This window comes from Dasypus novemcinctus, chromosome 26 (assembly GCF_030445035.2).
Source record: "Dasypus novemcinctus isolate mDasNov1 chromosome 26, mDasNov1.1.hap2, whole genome shotgun sequence".
Classification (NCBI taxonomy): Eukaryota; Metazoa; Chordata; class Mammalia; order Cingulata; family Dasypodidae; genus Dasypus; species Dasypus novemcinctus.
Window position 1 is genome coordinate 8,260,231 of NC_080698.1, and position 19,183 is coordinate 8,279,413.

Sequence of the window (19,183 nt, forward strand, 5' to 3'; positions counted from 1 at the left end):
GCCCGCTGTTTTCTGTAATCACGCTTTTGAAGAAGGTTTTGTGTATTCCAACACCGGCATTTTCCAGGTTGTAACCGTGCCTTCAAATTTATTTTAAAGACTGCCTAATATTTTCCCTAGTGGCTACAGCACAAAGTACATAATCGTTCCTCTGTTGGGCCATTTAAGCAATTCTCTGCTTCCCAATGGTAAAACTACAACTGCCAGAATAATTCTACTCCTACCCTGGATAGAAGCTCAGCAATACATTAACTTCTTAAAATGTCCACACATTCAGCGTTGTTTACAATGAAAGACGCAAGCAACTGCAGTGCCCAGTAGCAGGGGAGGACAAATAAATGGAGGTGTAGCCGCCCAGTGAAGCATTAGCCAGGCAGGGAAGCTCGTGTGACAGATCACTAGTGACTGCAGAGTGTTAATGACACAGTAAAAGGGAACAAGCCGGTTGTAAGATGCAGTGTAGACCATGAAGTCACTTGAGTTTGCATGTGTGTGGGTGTGTCTGAAGAGTGGAGTTTGATTGCTTAGGCATTAAATGCCGCCCTAGGGGTTCACCCACTGCGCTCCCCTCCTCCCCCAAGTGGATTCTCTCCTGATTCCTCACGCCTTTGGGCCCGGGGACTGTCAGCACCTCCAGGAGACTGAGCAGCACTTGGAGCCTGAGCGACCCGAGGCTCTGCTAGTCCCTAGGGCTGAGGGAATGGAGCAGTGTGGCCCCCCAGGACTCGGGGCTGGGGCCTGCAGGCCCGTCTCGCCCAGACCTGCTGTGATGCTGCCAGGGCTGCCCCGATGAACCCAGGAGCTTCCCGACAGGAAGTGCTCAGCCCAGGCCCCGGGCGTCCAGGCTGGGCCCGGGCCCCTGAGAAAACCTGCAGGAGGCCTGGTGTGCTCTGGCCCGTGTGGGGGCAGGCGGGGAGTGAGGTGGGCTGTGAATGAGCTGCCTTCTTGGGGCTCCAAGGGTTGGCAGTGGCCTTCAGGTGAACATCGTTTCCCCACCAGGAGGAGAGGGCCTGAGGGTCTTAGGGCCTCCTGCTCAGCTCAACCCTCCCCCAGGCTCCCTCCTGCAGCAGCACCCTCCCTGTCTGCTCACCCATCAGTGGGTGCTGCCCAGGCCTTAGCTCCCAGGGAGCAGGTTGGGCTGTAGCAAGCGGCCCAGCTGCCCTGAGGCTGGTTTCCTCCCTGGAAGGGGCAGGTGGTGCCTGGGCAATGAGGAACCATCTGAGAAGTGGCCTTCAGTGACCGACAGTGGTCATTACTAATGGAGAGAATCCTTGGGACCGTTACAAAGAGGCCCCTTCCCCAAGGGGCCCTAAACCACACCCCCTGGAATGGGGCGCCTTCCCTCAGGTGTGGCGCTGGCTGACTTGAAGAGGACGATCGTGGGAAGCACAGCCTTCGGTGAGGATTTCCTGAGCACCTGCCCTCCGGGCACTGTCCTCAGGCATGAGGATTTCCTGAGCACCTGCCCTCCGGGCACTGTCCTCAGGCATGAGGCCGCCTCGGCGCTCAGGCAGAGGCTTTGCGGGGGTCCCGCTGCGGGGCGTGAGAGCGCATGAGCCCGGGGTGAGGCCCAGGCTTGTGGAGGGCGGAAGCTGCCGTCAGGTGGCCTAGAGCGGGACCCTGTCAGGCAGCCCCAGGGAGCTCCAGGGTATCTGATGTGCACGTCTGGGCTTCAGGGGTGGGTGGTGCTGGCGGGAGCTTTGTTACCCAAAGGAACCACAGGGGTGGTCTGTGCACCACTTCATTCAAGAAATCAGTCATTTCAGAAGAGTTTATTTCAGCTTTCTCTTGTGGGTCTCTAGCGAGGGTGCTCTCATCCCCTGGGAGGTGCCTGGTTGTCACAGTGCCTGGGCATGGCCGAGAGGAACTGCGGATCCTACACAGAGAGCCTCCCATGCGCAGAGCACCCCGTGGGGAAGCTCCTTCCATGGACCCCTCAGCTGGCGGGGGCTCCTGTGAGCAGGCGCCGAGCTCCTGGGGATGGGAGGAGGTGGGCAGGGCCAGCCTGGATGAGGCTGGCAGCGCAAGGGGGGGGCGCGATTAGTGCAGGGAGGCCTCCCGGAGGGTGACTTTTGAACTCTGCCTTAGAGAAGGAGGATACAGACAGGATGGGACAGGGGTTTCTGGCAGAGGGAAGTAGGTGTGAAAGGGGAAGTGTGGAGGGGCTCAGGGAGGGGGTGCAGGAGGGGGCTGAGCGCGGCCGCAGAGGGCGCCAGGCGGGCAGGGGCGAGCCAGGCCTAGAAGGTGCTCAGGATGCGGGAGACGGTGTCGTATTTGGCTGTCTCCTACAGGACCCTGACCGCGGGCAGCAGTTTGGAGGTGTCAGTCTAGCGAGAGGGTGCATTCCACGGCCTGGGCAGCGGCCTGGGCGGGGGCCTGGGCAGCGGCCTGGGCAGCGGCCTGGGCGGGGGCCTGGGCAGCGGCCTGGGCAGCGGCCTGGGCGGGGGCCTGGGCAGCGGCCTGGGCAGAGGCCTGGGCGGGGGCCTGGGCAGCGGCCTGGGCAGCGGCCTGGGCGGGGGCCTGGGCAGCGGCCTGGGCAGGGGCCTGGGCGGCGGCCTCGGCAGCGGCCTCGATGACCCGGGCAACCTCGCTGCCTCCGCCACCTCCTCTTCTGCTGCGGCCTCCGCGGCCTCCCCGGCCTCTGCTACCTCCTGGACCTCCTCGGCCTCTCGGACCTCCTCAGCCTCCGTGGCCTCCGCGAGCTCAGGTGGGGAGACCTGCAGGAGCAGAGGCCGGGAGCTCCCGCCGCCGTCAGGCCCCGGGCCCCCCACCCGGCGGCCTCTCCCTCCAGGCCTGGGTGCGGACACGGGGACCCCGGCGGGAGGAGGTGGCGCGCAGGGCTGGAGGTGGCCCTGCCCCGTGCCCACAGCTGCTGGGCAGGCTGCCTCGGGGTCTCCACGCATCCGGGCGGGGCCCAGCCCCACTCACTGGCGGGGAGACTCCACCTCGGGGTGCCCTTTTCCCAAATGCCTGTGCGGGATGGGGGGGGCGGGGAAGGGCGGAACGTCCAAGGGGTCCTGCGTCCTGAGAGCCCCCACCCCAGGCCTCCCCAGCCCCGACCACGGGCCCCTGCGTCCCGCCGCCTGCAGTCCTCGACGCTGCTCCCTGCTCCCCTCCACGAGCCCCCAGGTCGCTGGGTGTCCTCCCCCTATCCCCGGGTCCTGGGCCGCCCCATTGTCCCCTGGAGGAAGCTGAGCCCGCGCTCAGCGCCTGGGGCACCCCGCAGGCCACGCGCCCGCCGGGGGGCTCAGGGGCGGGCAGGGGCTCAGGGGCCGGCAGGGAGGGCGCCCGAGGAGGGACCCGCGGCCAGGGCAGAGGGGCGGGGCGCGGGCCGCTTACCTGCCGCGGCGGCCCCTGCTGGCGCGAGCACTCGAGCAGGAGCACGCGGGTGCGCCGCTGCGCCGTGTAGCTGCCGCTGCAGTCCCGCTCCTCCTGCGGGGCAGGGCGAGGGCTGGAGGCGCCGGGGTCCCGCCCACCCGGCCCAGCCCGCAGCACCGCGCCCCGCGGGCCCCGGCCGCCCCGGCCCCCACCCAGGCCGCGGGCTCCCCCAATCCGTCCTCAGATCAAAGCCGCAGCCTGAGGCGACGGGAAAGGGGCGCGGGAAGGAGCGCGGCAGCCACAAGCCGAATCGGTCACCAGTGCCTGGGGGCAGCGACAGAGCGAGGCCCAGGCCCCGCGGGCGATGGCCACGGGGCTGCCGCGAGTTACGCTGTTGTCGGTGCGTCACTTCTCCACGTTTAGAAGTTTACCGGAATCATCAAAGCTTACTTTCCCAGTTTTTAAAAGTAATTATCTCTAGCTGGATTATGGCCTGACTTTGTCCTTTTTCTTTTTACAATTTTTAAATTTTGGGGCCTGTATTGCTTTTATCATCATGATTTGCAATAATTTATAGTAAGAAAAAGCAAGAAGGAAACCCTGATTTTAAGAAAGACTTCCGGGAAGCTGACTTGGCCCAGTGGTTAGGGTGTCCATCTACCACATGGGAAGTCCGTGGTGGGCCTCCTTGACCCGTGTGGAGCTGGCCCCTGCGCAGTGCTGATGCGCACAAGGAGTGCCCTTCCACGCAGGGGTGTCCCCGCGTAGGGTAGCCCCACGCGCAAGGAGTGCAGCCGCCCAGTATGAAAGAAAGTGCAGCTTGCTGGCACCAAACACACAGAGAGCTGATGCAGCAAGATGACTCAACAAAAAGAAACACAGATTCCCATGTCACTGACAACAACAGAAGCGGACAAAGAACATGCAGCAAATGGACACAGAGAGAAGACAACCGGGGCAGTGGAAGGGGGTGGGGGAGGGGAAATAAATAAATAAAATAAATCTTAAAAAAAAAAAAAGAAAGAAAGAAAGGCTTCCAGCATCCAAAACCAACATGGCCAGGTGCGGTGGGTGAGAGAGGAGGGGACCCTGGGGTAGGGTGCAGGAGGACTGGAGACTCACCCCGCCCTCCCTGAAGGGGCATTCCTGGGGTGGTCTCTGCTGCGACGACAGGCACACTGTCTCCTTAATCCTGAAGTTGAGAGGGATTGTCCTCGAGGTGGTGTTCTAAAGAAGAGACAGAAAACTCCTGACCATCTGCCTTCCACAGTCCAGGGAGCAGAGGCCCAGAGAGGGCAAGGTGGCAGAGCTGGAGGGGCTCAGCCAGGGTCTGCAGACTCAAGTCCTTTCTAGGAAAGCAAGGGAGTTTGTCAAGGGGCCTCAGCAGACATTTGAGGTGGGTGGGACTTTTGTAAACCAGCGCCAGAAATGCCACGTAGACGTTGTAAGAGCTTGCCTCTCCGTTTTCTCCTCCGTGAGCTAGGAATTTGAACCCTGGCTCTGCTTGCCTGGCAGCCAGCAGGAGGGGATGGGAAAGAAGGGGAAAGCAGAAGCCCCTAAGGCACCAGGGAGGCCAGCCCGGGTCCTGTGTGTCCTCTGGAGCAGCTCTGACACCCCTCAGGCCCCAGTGGGGTGCAGACTGGACTTGCCTCCCGGCGGGCACTCCTGAACGGGCCACCAACAGTCAGCCCTGAGACGGGAATCTGGAGTCACCGTCTGGTGCAAGTAACAATATCACAGAGTAGCCCTGGTCACCAAGTCCTTTGCACCACGTCCTGACTGCCGCCCTCATGGCCGCCCAGGGGGCAGGTTATGCCCACGTCCCCATGGTCCAGGGCCACATCTGCCCAGGGTCACCCTGGCGTTGCGCTTCCTGCCCTCCCCCCCCCACCTAGGCCCCACGGACACTCACCCCGCGAGGCGGTGGCGTGGCTTCCAGCAGGCGGAAGAGGGGCCCGCCCCTTCGCCCCTGGTTGAAGAATCGCACGGCCTGGTCGACAATCCTCTCGTAGCTGGGCCGGCGATGGGCCACACAGGCCACGGCTGCCAAGCCCACCACCAGCAGCAGCGCCCTCCAGGCCCCTGCCATTGTCCTTCTCGGGCTCACCGCCACCCACAGCCCCTTTTAGGTGCTGCGCAGGCCGCCTTGCCCAAGGCCGTGGTGACACGGGGGGCTGGGGTCTTCCTGCAAGGGGGCTTCCTTCCCCTTGCTAGAGACCCCAGAGTTGGCCAACGTTCTGAAACGCTGTTGGCCAAGAGGCAAGCAGGTTTGGGCAACAGGCCAGGGCCTGAGACCTGGAGTGAGGCAAGAGCCCCGAGCTGAGGACAGGACAGCTGTGGAGGCGAGGGGAGCCCCTGCGCCCGAGTGTCCTGCGGAGGCCCCCTCAGCCCTGGCCGTGCAGGGCCCTCGGCTGTTTCCACCAGGCTGCTCTGTGCCGACGCCAGAAACCACTGCCCAAACCCACGGATCCTGTGACGGTTCTTCAGGTGAGTTCACCAAGAGCGGAGCCGATCTGAGGCTGTGCCCAGGTTGGCTTCGCAGTGCTACACGCCTTTCAAAACTTAGGCTGTCACCTCCTAAACACCTGGAAGCCTGACCTACTTGGAGGAAGCATAATACCTGACAGCCCAGGGCCCGCCGTCCCTCAGAGCTGTGCTGGCCGCAGCCCCTTCAGGGAGGCCCTCACTGTCCACGGCCCTGGGTCCCCACTGAGGCAAGGGTGGGAGACTGTCCCCTGGAGGATCGGGGAGAGGACACCCGGCTCCCTGGAAAGGCAGCTCCAACAGCAGCTTGCAAGCGGGTCAGCAAGCACCTCTCCTCTCCCGGGAGGGCTCCCACTGTCCGTGGTGCGCCCACCGTGGACACCACCTGCTGCCCTCCTCGCCAGCCCTCGACGAGGAGCTCCCCTCCTCCCGAAGGAGACTCAGCGCCAGGGTTCCTCCAAGAGCTAAGAGTAGAGCCAGAAAATTAAATCAAACGTGAGGAAGGGAAGTAGATAAAGCACAGAGCCATCTTCCGGAGGCCCAGTGAGCCCTGGAAGGACCTGGCTCGTCTAAAGTCCCTGCGGGCGGGGCGGGGCCAAGATGGCGGCAGCGTCGGGCGCTCCTGAGGCGGCCTCTGGAACAGGCGGCTGGAGCCACCAGAGCGACCTAAGCACCTTTTGGAGGGCCCAGGAGACCAGAGGAGTATCCTGCAACACCCTTCACGGTGTGGAAGGAGGAGACGCCCCAAGGAGTCGTGAGTAGAGCCCTCCACGCCGCGGGGGTCGGTGCCCGTGGTGTGCAAGCCGCCTCGGGAGCGATTCCGTGGTCGGAGAGAGGGTCCATCTCCCCCAATAGAAACGGGAGGAAAACACGGTGTGGCACCGGCTTCAGCCTCTGATCAGTGGATGCCCTGGGCTGAAGGAGAATCCTGGGAACGACTAAACCTTGAGCCTGCGCAGGTCAGAGGGAAGCCGGTGGCCGCCGTTCTGACTCCGCCCCGGGCACGAGGGGAAGCGGCGCTGACTGAAAATCAGTGCTTGCAGGGACGCGCTTCCTTCCACCCAGGTTGATCGCAGGTGTAGCCTAAACCCCAGTCCCACCTCCACAGGGAGGAAGCTGGGGGACCTGCACCGCCTCTCTGGGAAGCTGCAAGCCTCGCCACAGAGGCTTGTGTCCGTCCTGCTCTAGGGGCGCAAGCCGCCTCAGGAGCTGTTCTGTGGCTGGAGCTGGAAGCTCCATTTCCCACAACGCTGCAGGAGTAGACAGATGTCCAGTGACCGCAGCTACTGATAGTGGACTCGGCTGGCCAAAGTATCATCCTAGAGCCAGCTGGGGTCTGAGCCTGCCCAAGTGGGAGAGCGGGCAGCCGCCATCTTGACTCCGCCCCGGCATGAGGGGGACCCGGGCTGCCTGAAATCCATGAATGAGGGACGGGCTTCTTTCCTCCAGGATCGGACTGCAGCCCTGGTCTAGGCTCCAGCCCCACCTCCAGCAGAGAGGAAGCTGGCGGGACCTGCATCACACTCTCCAGGGAAGGGTAAGTGCTCTCCCCTGGCAGAGCCTGAATAGTCGGACACGTGGGGCTGCATCCCTGCACCCCAAGAGAATAGGAGAGGACCTGGGTATCCTCGGCCTCTCTGGGCAATGGCAGGAGTTTTCAGCCCACACGAATTTGTTGAGGGCCTCTGGCCCATCTCCACCTCTGTTCCCCCACAGGATAGGAGGGCTGGTGTTGCCTCAACCTCTCAGGGCAACAGTTTGGGGCTGCACAAGTCTGACTGCTGGGCACCTGTGGCTCCACCTCCATCCCCAATAGGACAAGAGACAGACTGTGTTTGCCCAGCCTCTTTGGGTAACTGCAAGTGCTTTTGGCCCACAAGGCCTGGTCTGGTGGGTACTTATGTATGCGCTCTCACCTCCCAATAGGAAAGAAGGGAGTTGATCTTTCCACAGCCTTTTTGAGCAACAGCAGACCTTCAGCCTGCATGAACTGGACTATTGAAGGCCTATAAATCCACCTCCACCCCAATAGGATAAGGGGTTTTTTGTCTCCACAATCTCTCTGACCAACGAGGAGAAAGGTGGGAAAAACTTCATCAATTCCTGGGGCAATGTGGGCAGCTTCAGCCTCCATAGCTTACAGCACCAACTACATCCTTGGCCCCTACTACAAAACCAGCAAAGGAGAAAAAATAAGAAATCCCTAAACTAAAGGGAGAAACTGCACCCCAAAAAAATACACCTAGCAAGCCAGATGCGGAAACACCAACAAAAAATTACAATCCATACCAAGAAACAGGAAGAGAAGGCCCAATTAAAGGAACAAGATAACCCTGCAGATGACATAAAGGACTAAAGACAACTAATTTTAGATGTTCAAACAAGTCTCCTTAAGAAATTCAGTGAGATGACTAAAGAGATTAACGATATTGAGAAGACATTGGATGAGCACAAACAAGACTTTGAAAGCCTAAAAGAAAAATACCAGACCTTATGGGAATGAAAGGTGCAATAAATGAAATTAAAAACACACTGGAGGCATATAAGAGCAGATTTGAGGAAGCAGTAGAAAGGTTTGGTGAGCTCAAAGACATGGCCTCCGAAAGCGAACAAACAAAAGAACAGATGAAGAAAAGGATGAAAAAAATTAAACAGGGTCTCAGGGAACTAAATGACAGCAAGAGACATGCAAACATGCGTGTCATTAGTGTCCCAGAAGGAGAAGAGAAGGGAAAGGGGGCAGAAAGAATATTTGAAGAAATAATGGTGGAAAATTTCCCAACCCTAGTGAAGGACATAGGTATCCATGTCCAACAAGCACAACATACTCGCATCTGAATAAATCCAAATACAGCAACTCCGAGACACATACTAATCAGAATGTCAAATGTCAGAGACAGAGAGAATTTTGAGAGCAGCAAGAGAGAAGCAATGCATAACATATAAGGGATACCCAATAAGATTAAGTGCTGATTTCTCATCAGAAACCATGGAGGCAAGAATGCAGTGGTATAATATAATTAAAATACCGCAGGAGAAAAACTGCCAGCCAAAGATTTTATACCCAGCAAGATTATTTTTTAAAAATGAAGGTGAGATTAGATTATTTACAGATAAACAGAAACTGAGAGAGTTTATAACAAAAAGACCACCTTTGTAAGAAATACTAAAGGGAGAGTTACAACCTCAAAAGAAAAGACAGGAGAGAGAGGTCTGGACTAGATCCTGGAAATGACAACTGTATCAGTAACAGTCACTAAAAGTGTCAAATATAAAATGACAGACAAAATGCAAAGATCAAAATTGATGAAATATTACTGTAAACTGCCTTTACAGTAATAACATTGAATGCTAATGGATTAAACTCCCCAATCAAAGACACAGACTGGCAGAATGGATTAGAAAATATAAGCCATGTATATGTTTACAAGAGACTCGTCTTAGACCCAAGGATATCAGTAGACTCAAAGTGAAAGTTGGAAAAAGATACTCCATGTAAGAGGTAACCAAAAAAAAGTTGGGGTAGCTATACCTATATCAGATGATACAGACTTTAAAAGCAAACTGTTATTAGAGACAAGGAAGAACATTACATATTTATAAAAGGGATGACTCACCAGGAAGAAATAACAATCATAAATATATATGTACCTAACCAGAATGCCCCAAGGTACATGAAGCAAACACTGGCAAAACAGAAGGGAGAAACAGACATCTCTACAATGGTAGTTGGAGACTTTAATACACCACTCCCAGCATTGGCTAAAACATCTGGGGAGAAGATCAATAAAGAAACAGAGAGCTTGAATACTATGATAAATGGACTAAACTTAATAGACATATACAGAACATTGCACCCCAAAACAGCAGGATATACATTCTTTTCAAGTGCTCATGAGTCTTTCTCCAGGATAGACCATATGTTGGGACACAAAGCAGACCTCAATAAATTCAAAAAAATGGAAAATATACAAAACACTTTCTCTGATCATAATGGAGTAAAGTTGGAAATCAATAAGTGGCAAATAAAGAGAAAATTCACATATATATGGAGATTAAACAACATACTCTTACATAATCAGTGGGTCGAAGAAGAAATTTCAAGAGAAAATCGATAAATATCTTGAGACGAATGACAATGAGAACACAACATATCAGAACCTATGGGATGCTGTGAAGTCAGTGTTGAGAGGAATATTCACAGCCCTCAATGCTTACATGAAAAAAGAAGAAAGAGCTAAAGTCAATGACCTAACTACACAGCTGGAGGAACCAGAAAAAGAACAGCAAACTAATCCTAAAACAAGTAGAAGGAAGGAAATACCAAAGATCAGAGCAAAAATAAATGAAATTGAGAAAAACAAACAAACAAAAAAAAACAATAGAGAAAATTAACAAAACCAGAAGTTGGTTCTTCACAAAGATTAACAAAATTGAAAAACCCTTAGGTAGACTGAGTAAGAAAAAAAGAGAGAAGATGCAAATAAATGAAATAAGCAATGGAAACGGGAACCTTAGTACTGATGCCACAGAAATAAAGGTGAGCATAAGAGGATACTATGAACAACTTTATGCTAAAAAACTAGACAATGTAGATGAAATGGAAAAATTCCTAGGAAAGTACAAACAACCTAAACTGACTCTAGAAGAAATAGAAGGCCTAAACAAACCAATCACAAGGAAAGGATTGAAACAGTCATCAAACAGCTCCCCAAAATGAAAAGCCCAGAACCAGACGGTTCCACGGGTGAGTTCTACCACGCATTCAAAGAAGATTTAATACCAGCCTTACTCAAGCTCTTCCAAACATTCAACAAGAAGAAATGCTACCAAACACATTCTATGAAGCCAATATCACCCTGATACCAAAACCAGATAAAGATATTACAAAAATAGAAAATTACAGACCCATTTCTCCAATGAATACAGATGAAAAAATCCTCAATAAAATACTTGCTAATTGAATCCAAAAACACGCTAAAAAAATTATGCATCATGATCAAGTGGGTTTTATACCAGGCATGCAAGGCTGGTTCAACACAACAAAATCAATCAGCATAACACACCACATGAATAAATAAAGAAGAAAAATCACATGATCTTATCAATCGATGCAGAAAAGGCATTTGACAAAATACAGCGTTCTTTCTTGATAAAAATACTACAAAAAATAGGAATTGAAGGAAATTTTCTCAAAATGATAAAAACCATATATGAAAAACCCACAGTCAACAATGTACTCAATGGTGAAAAACTAAAAGCTTTTGCATTGAGATCAGGGACAAGACAAGGATGCCCACTGTCAACACTGTTGTTCAATAGAGTGCTAGAGGTTCTAGCTAGAGCAATCGGGCAAGAAAAAGAAATAAAAGGCATCCAAATTGGAAAGGAAGAATTAAAATTTTCAGTATTCGCAGTTGATGTGATTGTATATCTAAAAAATCCCAAGAAATCTATACGAAAGCTGCTAGAGCTAATAAATGATTTGGGTAGAGCGTCAGGATACGAGATCAATACGGAAAAATCAGTGGTGTTTTCTATACATTAATAATGCACAATCTGAGGAAGAAGTCAGGAAAAAATTTCATTTATAATAGCATCTAAAAGAATCCAATATTTAGGAATACACTTAACCAAGGGTGCAAAGCACTTGTATTCAGAAAACTATAATGCATTGCTGAAAGAAATCTAAAAAGACCTAAATAATTGGAAGAACATTCCATGCTCATGGATCAGAAGACCAAATATCATTAACATGTCAGTTCTACCCAAACTGATATACAGATTCAGTGACAATTCCAATAAAAATTCCACCAGCATTTTGTAAGGAGATGGAAAACACAATTATCAAATTTATCTGGAAGGATAAGAGGCCCTCAATAGCCATAAACATCTTGAAAAGGAAGTGTGAAGTTGGAGGACTCTCACTTCCACACTTTAAATCCTATTACCTAGCTATAGTGGTAAAAACAGCATGGTATTGGCATAAAGATGGACACATAGACCGATGAAACTGAATTGATGGTTTAGAAACAGACCCTCACATCTACAGCCAAGGGATTTTTGACAAGCCTGTCAAGCCCTCCCAGTTGGGGCAGAACAGTTTATTCAACAAATGGTGTTGGGAGAACTGGATATCCACAGCCAAAAGAAAGAAAGAAGACCCCTACCTCACACCTTATACAAAAATTAACTCAAAATGGATCAAAGACCTAAATATAAAAGGAAGTACAATAAAGCTCCTGGAAGAAAATGTTGGAAACATCTTCAAGACCTGGTGGTAGGTGGTGGACTCTTAAGCCTTACAACAAAAGCACGAGCAACAAAAGAAAACATGGATAAATGGGATCTCCTCAAACTTAAACGTTTCTGTGATTCAAAAGACTTCATCAAGAAGGTGAAAAGGCAGCCCAGTCAATGGGAGAAACTATTTGGAAACCACTTATCTGATAAGGCTTTGATTTCCATTCTATATACAGAGATCATACAATAATGATCAAACAATAATGATTTGATCATACAATAATGATCATACAATAATGATCAATAGAGATCAAACAATAAATGAGCAAGCAATCCAATTAAAAACTGGGCAAAAGATTGAAATAGACATTTCTCCAAAGAGGAAATACAAATGGCCAAAAAGCACATGGAAAAATGTTCCATATCACTAGCTATTAAGGAAATGCAAATTAAAACAACAATGAGATATCATCTTTCACCACATAGAATGGCCATTATTTAAAAAACAGACAACAGTAAGGGCTGGAGAGGATGTGGAGAAACAGGAACACTCCTTACTCCTGGTGGGAGTGTAAAATGGTGCAGCCTCTGGAAGACAGTTTGGCGGTTCCTCAGGAAGCTAAATATAGAACTGCCCTATGATCCAGCAATTCCTCTACTAGGAATATATCCAGAAGAACTAAAAAGGATGACACGAACAGACACCTGCACACCAATGTTCATAGCGGTGTTGTTCACCATTGCCAAAAGATGGAAACAACCCAAGTGTCCATCCACCAATGAATGGATACACAAAATGTGGTATATACGTACAATGGAATACTATGCAGCAATAAGAAGAAATGAAATTGGGACATTTGTGATAACATGGATGAGTCTTGAAGCAAAGTAAGCCATGCACAGAAGGACAAATATGGCATGGTCTCATTAATATGAACTAAATACAAATAATCAACACATGGAATTAGAACCTAGAGTATAACTTATAAGGAGATAAGAGGAGGGTTGAGAAGAACTATGGATGCTTAATGTACGTAGAAGTTTTAAAGAACTTGATTGTAAAAGTGTGGAGGTGGATAGAGTCGATAGTAACACATTATAGTGAGTAAGAACTGGTTATAAATGGGATTGTGACTTTAAAAGGTAGTCTGGGGAAGTAAATGTCAATAGAAAGAAAGTAAAGAATAATCTAGGGACTGAATAACACAGTGAACCCAGAGGCGGTTGAGAATTGTGGTAAAGGGTACAAATGCAAGAGAGTCCTTCTGTTAGCTAGAGCAGATGTACATCGCTATTGCAGGGTGATGGGAATATGGAGAAACATGGGAAAACTACAAATGGTGTGACCTACAGACTGTGGTTAACAGCGATACTATAACATTCTTGCATTAATGCCAAGCTATATTGTGTGGATATTGGATGTGTATGGAAAAAGTGTGCCAATTGTATGCTATGGACCATGATTGGTGGCAATAGTCTGATGATATTATCTCATAATCTGTAACAAAGGTTCCAGGAGGGTGTGGAGTTGTATGGGAAATCTACACATCTGTATGATTGTTTTGCAAGTTCACAATATCTGTAACAAAAATACATTAAAATAGTATGGGTTGGGGGAAAAAGTCACCAAATGTAAGATAAGGAATATAGTTGGTAGTAATATTTTGACGATGATCTTGTATAGTTTGTAACAAATATTTCACACCAATGCCAAGAGTTGGTGGAGGGATGATGTATGAGATCCCTGTGAGATGTTACGTATGTTTATTTTGTAAGTTCACAATCTTTACTATACACTTATTGTTTATGTGTGTTCATGAATGAATGATATACTTGAATTTTTAAAAAATGGAGGGAAGAAAGAGAAGGGACAGAAGTAAAATTGCTGTATATATCCCATATCTCAAAAGCGTAACCATTTTTTTTTGCTCCATTTTAAGACAAAACTTTGATAAATTATACCTTTTTCTTTCTCTAGTTAATCTTTTCTTATATGTGAAATATAATACATATATAAGCATACATAAAACCCAAATGTGCAACAAAGTTCAGGAATATAAATTGAACACCTGTGTAAACAGAGCCCAGGTCAAGAATGAAGCATTATGAACACCCAAAACCCAAATTATACCGTCTCACACCTTCACTACAGCTTAGCAGTGTTTTTATTTTCATGGAACTTCTCTTGATTTCTAAACATGTTATTATAATTTATGTTTGTTTGGCCTGCTTTAAAATTTATATAAATGGAATTCTCTTAATGATTTTTTTAAAAATCCATGCAAGTCTGATGTACAGTGGAGAGCAAGTAGAAGTACCCTCAATATATGTTGAGAGGGGATCGTGCGGGAAGTCATGGTCATGTCCACTCGCGAGATACTGCTACTACTTGTTGGGATGCAGGTCCACTTGTTGATGGGTGACATGTTCACTCGAGGTTTTTACCTAAAGAACGAGGGTTCGACGGCACAGGTCTGGTGGGAGGTTGGCTGGGCAGCCATTCTGGGCAGCCTCGGAGCACTGCCTGGTCCGACGATGTCCAGGATGGTCCCATGACCCAGCCTTCCGGCCCCGAGGCCACAGGGGACATGCCCAAGGGTATTCTGCAGCCTGGAATGTGCAGCAGGTGCTGGGGCAGGCTGGGTGCCCGCCACAGGGAGGGTGAACAAGGAAAGATGGTGGGTGCACACTGAGAAACCCCATGCAGCAGTGCAGCCATGACTCTCAACTGGGAGCAGTTTTGCACCAGCCTCCTCATCCCCGACGATTGTCAGTCGAGAGACGTTGTTCATTGTCACAGCTTGGGAACAGGATGCAACTGGCAGGTGGCGGGTAGAGGCCTGGTGAGCTGCTTAACGTCCTACAATGCACAAAACAGCCCCCCACACAGACAGTTATCTGGCCCTGCATCTCAATAGTGCTGAGGGTCAGAAAGCCCGGGTTAGAGCCACAGACCCAGATAAACACAGAGCAAGTGGATGCATCAGTCTCAAAAACAAGGTGCTTGGTAACAAAAGGAAGCACCAGTGGGCTACATAACCGAATCCCCTTTATGCTTATTAGAATACATTGACTTAAAATGATACACCTATATAACACCCAAAAAGTACAGGTAAGAATGATTGATGGTTGAGGGGGTGGCAAATGGATGGGAAAATTAAAAATGAAAGCAGAGAGGGGGCTTGCACAGACCAAGGAAGATAGTGTACAAATGCAAATCCGAATAGAAAGCCTCCTTCCCTGTATGGACAATAGTGCACCTGTCAGCAGCGCTGGCAAAGTGTCTGAAAGGATGTTCACTAAAATGCTAATAATCATGATCACTTCATGGAGGCCTGCAGGGAGTTTTACTTTCAACTTTTTCTTGACTGATAGATTTTTTCTTACATTACTTTATTTACTTTTTAAATTTTTATTTATTTCTCTCCCCTTCTCTGCCCCCCCCCCCCATCCCCCCGTAGTCTGCTATCTGTGTATCTGTGTCCATTTCCTGTGAGTTCTTCTGTGTCTGCCGGTATTCTTGTCAGTGGCACTGGGAATCTGTGTCTCTTTCTGTTGCGTCATCTTGCTGCATCAGCTCTCCATGTGGGGAGTCCCACTTCTGGTCAGGCTGCACATTTTTCACGCTAGGCGGCTGTCCTTACGGGGCGCACTCCTTGCGCGGGGGACACCCCTGCATGGCAGGGCACTCCTTGCGCGCATCAGCACTGTGCGTGAACCAGCTCACCACACAGGTCAGGAGGCCCTGGGTTTGAACCCTGGACCTCCCACATGATAGGCAGACTCTCTATCCGTTGAGCCAAATCTGCTTCCCTTCTGCGTTTTTGCTCATCTCCCTGTTTGTTGCATCAACTTGCCGAGTCGTCTCTCCGTCTCTCCGCAGTGCTCGCAGGCGGGGCAGCACTCTGAGGCTCGCTGGCTGACAGCTCTCTGCAGCGTGTGGGTGAGCCTGCCTTCACAAGGAGCCCCCTGGACATGAACCCAGCGCCTCCCAGTGGTAGACGGGAGTCCAGCTGATTGAGCCACAGTCGCTTCCCTGGTTGGTTGTTTTATTTTTTTCTCATTGTATGATCATTTTATTGCTATTATTAATTTTCGCTTGTCTGTTTTTGTTTATTTTTCCTTTAGGAGTTACCGGGAACTCCCATGTGGTAGTCTGGCACTCAACTCCTTGAGCCACATCTGCTTACCCGGGTGTTGGATTTTGCCAAATGCTTTCTCTGCTTCTGTTGGTCATGTGTTTTTCATCCTTTAGCTTTTGATATAGTGAATAACATTAATCTGATTTTCAGATATGGATCCAACATTGCATTCCTGCGATAAATCCCCCTTGGTCATGGTGTGTAAAGGTTTTTATATGTTGCGAGGTGTGGCTGGCTAGTATTTTGCTAAGGATTTTTGCATCTATGTTCATTAGGGATATTTCTGTAGTTTTCTTTTCTTGTGATGTGTTTCTCTGGCTCTGTCTGGCTGGTAATACTGTCCTCGTAGAATGAGTTGGGACGTGTGGCTTACTCCTCTATTTCTCAGAGCCTGTGAAGGAATGGTATTATTCCTTTGCAGATATTTGGTAGGATTCATCTGAATCTGAAGCCATCCTGGCCCAGGCCATTTCGTCACCAGATTGGCTAAGAAACCTGCTGAACATTGTCTCCTTAGAGCTTCCCAGCAGCCTGCTTGAGGAGACAGAGCAGGGCTCTCCCCATTTTATGGAGGAGTATGCTAAGGCTGAGAGAATGAAAGAAACCTACTCAAGGTCACTCAATCAGTGGCAGACTGAAAAATCAACACGAAATGATAAATTGTGATGCTTCCATCCTACACAATGAAAGGAATAAACTCTTTATTCACCCAGCTCACTGAAAGCAGCCAGGCAGAAGAGTCCATATGGTATAAAATGCAAACGACTCTCTAGGGACAGACAGTGGGTCAGCGGTTACCTGAGGATGGCAAAGGTGGGGCTGGGGGGTGGCTGAGGAGACGGAAGCAGGGGGACAGAGGGCTGCCAGGAAACCCAGATGGAGGGTGTGGTCACGCTTTTCCTTGTTTTTGTTTTTATTTCACTTTTTATTTATTTTTAAAAGATACTTAGATTACATAAAATGTTACAGAAGAAACGTAAAGGGTTCCCATAGGCCCCACTCCCTGCACCCCCCACTTTCCCCACATTAACGACTTCTTTCCTTAGTGTGGCACATTCACTGCTTTGATGAGCACATTTTGGAGCATTGCCACACAGCACGGATTACAGTTTACACTGTGGCTTCCACTCTCTCCCACTCCACTCTGTAGGTTATGGCACCCTTGACCGTGGTGATGGTTTCACAGGTGTGTACCATGACAAACTTGTCAAAATGTACACTTAAAATTTGAATAAGTCAGGTTATTATATGTTAATTGCAACACAATAAAGCTGTAAAACAAACAATGAAGAGCAGAACCCTGATTCTCCCTGCAGCTCCTAAGTTCCCAAAGTCCGCTGTCCCCTTTCCAAGTGGAAGGTTCTGTGCTCCATCCGGGGCTCCAGCTCCCGGGGTGGGGTCAGGCCAGGTTGGTAAGGGCAGCTGTGGGCTCAGGGGCTTCGTGGCCTCCATCCCGTGGGGCCACTCCTGCCCTGCAGCTCCCTGCCTGGGGTTGCGGTGTGGTTGAATCTCATAGGTAAACTGCGGGATCCCACTTTCATCACGTGACGCTAACGCTTTCCTCCACATTACATGGTCGTCGAGACTATCGCTGGGTGCACATTTTAATTCCTTCATGCATGTGTCCACTTCATGCACACACGCCCATCGTATATAAACGCAGAAGTGGGCCATCTAGTCGTGCTTCGCTGAAGGGCAGTCCACCTTTTCCTTTTCCTTTTTGGCTTGACTCCCTCTTCCTTCTCTTCCTACCCATATCAGGAACTCACCCACAATCCTCTTTACCCTCTCATGTGTTTTCTTCCCTCTTTTCTCTATACTCATATAAACCATCTCTATTTATCTGCAAGTAATTATTTGGGAGTAACTATTTGTCAGTTTTCTCCACATCTCCTGCTGACCTCTAACTCAATCTCTCTTGTGTCTATTGTTAGTTATTTCCCTATTTACATTTCGAATTTTAACTTTCTGCCCGCTGTTTTCTTTAATCACGCTTATGAAGAAGGTTTTGTGTATTCCAACACCGGCATTTTCCAGGTTGTAACCGTGCCTTCAAATTTATTTTAAAGACTGCCTAGTATTTTCCCTAGTGGCTATAGCACAAATACTTAATCATTCCTCCATTGGGCCATTTAAACAATTCTCTGCTTCCCAATGGTATAACTACAACTGCCAGAATAATTCTGCTCCTATCCTGGATAGAAGCTCAGCAATATATTAACTTCTTAAAATGTCCACACATTCAGCGTTGTTTACAATGAAAAACGCAAGCAACTGCAGTGCCCAGTAGCGGGGAGGACAAATAAATGGAGGTGTAGCCGCCCAGTGAAGCATTAGCCAGGCAGGGAAGCTCGTGTGACAGATCACTAGTGACTGCAGAGTGTTAATGACACAGTAAAAGGGAACAAGCCGGTTGTAAGATGCAGTGTAGACCATGAACTCACTTGAGTTTGCATGTGAGTGGGTGTGTCTGAAGAGTGGAGTTTGATTGCTCAGGCATTAAATGCCGCCCTAGGGGTTCACCCACTGCGCTCCCCAACTCCCCCAAGTGGATTCTCTCCTGATTCCTCACGCCTTTGGGCCCGGGGACTGTCAGCACCTCCAGGAGACTGAGCAGCACTTGGAGCCTGAGCGACCCGAGGCTCTGCTAGTCCCGGGGGCTGAGGGAATGGAGCAGTGTGGCCCCCCAGGACTTGGGGCTGGGGCCCGCAGGCCCGTCTCGCCCAGACCTGCTGTGATGCTGCGAGGGCTGCCCCGGATGAACCCAGGAGCTTCCCGACAGGAAGTGCTCAGCCCAGGCCCCGGGCGTCCAGGCTGGGCCCGGGCCCTTGAGAAAACCTGCGGGAGGCCTGGTGCGCTCTGGCCTGTGTGGGGGCAGGCGGGGAGTGAGGTGGGTTGTGAATGAGCTGCCTTCTTGGGGCTCCAAGGGTTGGCAGTGGCCTTCAGGTGAACATCGTTTCCCCACCAGGAGGAGAGGGCCTGAGGGCCTTAGGGCC